Source organism: Cervus elaphus, chromosome 31 (genome assembly GCF_910594005.1).
Source record: "Cervus elaphus chromosome 31, mCerEla1.1, whole genome shotgun sequence".
NCBI classification, from domain to species: domain Eukaryota; kingdom Metazoa; phylum Chordata; class Mammalia; order Artiodactyla; family Cervidae; genus Cervus; species Cervus elaphus.
Window position 1 is genome coordinate 22,532,654 of NC_057845.1, and position 3,835 is coordinate 22,536,488.

Consider the following 3,835-nt stretch of genomic DNA (forward strand, 5'->3'; position numbering starts at 1 on the left):
AAAAGAGGATAATTAAGCATATCTTTCTCCCAGGGTTGTTTTAAAGATTGAATCTGTTCATATACATAAAAGGCTTAAAATAGTTTCAAGTACTTAGTAATGACTCAATTAGAAAAAAATGGCAAATGGGGGAGGTGCTTCATGTCTGACACATAGTAGGTGCTCAGCAAATCTTTTTTGACCATGTGAGTAAGATATATCTGGAGACAATCACATGGGACTATCTCTGTCTCTGAATTTTATGGTCAGTTTCTATGCTTGGCAACAGAATTTTCAAATAACTCTTTTCATGATTGCTTTTAGTTGGAATAATTAGCCACATAGCACTGCGATTGAAGAGACATGCACTTTCAAGTCTTTTTCCAATCATACCACCAGATAGACAAATCATGACTGATTAACCAAGAGCTACGCTTTGTTTGGTCCAGTAACAAGACTGCCCCAGGCACGTCGGCACAGTCTTCTAGGACTCGGAATGATCAGCAAGGAACCAAATGCCTGGTAATTTCTAATTTATAAACACTGCTTGACGTAGGCAGTTGGGCATTCTGCCACACTGCAATGGCCTGAAATGGCCCAACCACTTCCCAGTGCACTAAAAGCAATTTCAAGGGGCTTAATGACTCTTTCCCCCTCTCTCTGCTGGGGTCCACAGACACCCTTGGATGGAGCTGCCTTCGAATGGCCTCAGGACAAAGGGTTCAGGTTACAGCTTCCTGGGGTTTCCAGCTGAACAATGAGTATATTGTGAAGGTCCCATCTGTCAAAGTAATCAAAGTATAAAGAGGGAAATAATACAATTAAATCTTTAAGATGCTTACATTTATCTTTGGTTTTTCAAAACTGATCTCCATTTGGCAAGAATTTTTTTGGCAAAGAAGCCAGAAATTGGCATTCTTTGATACACAGTGAGACCTTGCCTAAAATGAGTCTCTGGGTACAAAAATGAAAACAAAAAGAAGCAACTAGTACTACTGGGGAGGAGGAGAGGGAATCCTGTTTATAAAGTAAGTGTTCCAATAAGACAGATTTAACTAGCAGAAGTTAACTAGCAGAAGTTAAACACAATTTTTATTGTTTAAAAGAAGGAACACTTTCCTCTTGCTGAAAGCATGGGGAGATTATATATGGGAAAAGGAAAGAACTGAGATCATTTCTGATGGTAAAAGAATGCTCTCTAGTTGCTGTGACCCCTTGGAGTATCAACCCTGGAATTGCCTCTGCAGTTCCATTCTGTTCTCGGGGTTCACGCAGGGTCTGAATGCTCTCTCCCTCTCAGTTTGTTTGGCAGCTACAGTCACCTCCCAGATCCCTGCTATCAGAGCCTGGTTGGGATGCTCTTCCACCTGTCAAATGCCTTCTCTCTGGTTGCCCTAAAGTCATTTCTCATCCCCTGTCATCATCCATTTATGTGGCTGCTATGCAGAAGTCCCACTTCAGGGCAGCCATCGTTCTTCTGTACCTGAGTCTAGGTTGTACACTCAGATGACCCATCCTTGGACCTTGCTTCAGTCTCATGCTGAGGTCACATGATACTGGTTGTGATTTCTCCACACCAGCAGAAATCAATAAGAACTTTGCCTCCTCTTCTACCTTCTCCAATTCCTTCAGTTCAGTTCAGTTCAGTTCAGTTCAGTCGCTCAGTCGTGTCCGACTCTTTGCGACCCCATGAATCGCCATGAGATGCCCGCCAGACCTCCCTGTCCGTCACCAACTCCCAGAGTTTACTCAAACTCATGCCTTAGATCAAGCCAAATTAGACACATCATCCAGGTACTATGGCCTCTTCCTGCTTCTCTGGTGCATGGATTATTGGATATTCGGGGCACCTACAACCTTGTCTGGGTCTGGAAGGACACTGAATGAAAGGCAGACACCCAGACATCCCTTAGCAATGCTGAATGCCATTAGACTCGTGTCCTTCCCCCAGCAAGGTGCCTTCAAGCAAGGACTCATCATCATTTGTCTAGACAAGATCCTGATCTGTTTAATGAATCTAGTCTTACAAGAACCTTGGGTCTAAGCAAGAGCACTACCCCAGGACCAGCCTTAAAAGAGGTGTGCTCAAGAACCCTAATGGAGTTTCTAGGCCATATTTTGTCTGGCCAACATGATAATATGATATAGGACCACATAGTGGTGGAATGTCCCTGAAGATAATTAGAGATATGCAGTAATTTATGAGGTCCACTGCTGATTGCCAATGACTTATTTTCCTTTTTTTTTTTGTTTTTAATTTATGGTAGAAATGACCTCTCTGAGAAAGGAAACAGTTTGCCTGGTTCTAGACACATCTGTAATGTGCTGACATTTCAAATCTGGGTTAACATTTCCTGGGTCCTGGTCTACTCTATCCTGCATAAGGAGACACCAAGGATTCTGACTTTGAAGGAAGTAGGAAATTCCTTCCCACGATTGATGTCTTAAGGAAACAACATTGACCAAAGTTAATCACCTAGAGCAAAGCTTTCCATGATCAAGACCTCCTTTGGTCACCCAGACTGAGACCTCTTGGAAGATTTAAAACAGATCTAGAAACTCAGGTTTCAAGGGATCAAGTCAATGCTTTGATTGACTTGATCTATCACTTCTCCATCAGATAAATTAGAAGCATCTAACTCAGAAAATATCAGGTCTATCAAGGTAGATTATTTAGGACAATGGGATTATTTCAATTCCAGAAATTTTCTGTCCCTACAACTTCTAGCTATACTGAATGAAAATCACTCAGTAAAAAGCAGCTTATCATTAGGCTCTTTAAATGAAACTGATCGACTCACTCTGCATGGTTCAGAGATCGTAGAATCTTACTATGACTATCAGACTCATCTCAGATATTTGCCTATCATCCTCAGGCTTCCCTGGTGGCTCAGATGGTAAAGCGTCTGCCTGCAATGCAGGAGACCCAGGTTCAATCCCTGGGTCGGGGAGATCCTTTGGAGAAGGTAAATGGCAACCCATTCCAGTATTCTTGCCTGGAAAAGTCCATGGACTGAGGATCCTGGTAGGTTACAGTCCATGGGTTTGCAAAGAGTTGGAGATGACTGAGCGACTTCACTTTCACTTTCACTCAGGTTTTCCTACTTGACCTGCTACACTCAGCTCTTTAATCATCCAGCACTTTCAGTTCCCAAAACCTGGCTTTAAGGGCTCTTCCTATTTTAGCACTTCATTGGAACCTCTTTAATGTTTTTTTAACCTCAAGCCCTTGCTAAACCCTTGGGGTTTCAGCGGGTATATTTCTCTGCAAGTTTTAGCTGCACAAGGCACCAACTTTCACTCCCACACCACAATCATGGCCAGATTATCTCCTTTAAGCTCCTGTTTTATTGTTAGAATAGGATGATTATACACTGACTGCCTAAAGAGACATTGCAGTATAAAATATCTTAATTTTTTAAACTTTGTGTCCTACCTGTACCCCCCATCCCCGACTCAAGCACACAATGCTGTAAGCCACACTCACTTCATTTTTTTGGAGACTTCATTCAGATATCCCATTACAGCCTCTTGTCTCTACATTCACAATCATATCCTCATGTTATCAACCCTGAATTAAGCAAGCCATCGATACATACACACTCACAAAAAAAATCACTATGTCTTTTTTGTCTTTTATCTAATTTCTGCTTTCAACTGTATCTTGATGATATGATTCTTGGTCACCATTTATCCCTAGGTTCAGTTAATGAATTAATTTCTTCCATTTTCTTCCTACTGACTATCCAGTCATCATTTTACAGCACTGAATTCTGAAACTATCCTAGAAGTTAACACTGAAAATGAAGTGTTTGCCAGACTTCCCTGTCCTTCATCATCTCCCAGGACTTACTCA

At 41.7% G+C, this 3,835-nt stretch overlaps 1 non-coding gene across 1 annotated transcript; it reads left to right on the top strand.

The window, feature by feature from the left end:
- Nucleotides 1–2,858: 2,858 nt before the first annotated feature.
- On the top strand, nt 2,859–2,931 carry TRNAC-GCA. Its single transcript has one exon. It is a non-coding gene; the product is annotated as a tRNA-Cys (tRNA).
- The last annotated feature ends 904 nt before the right edge of the window (nt 2,932–3,835 follow it).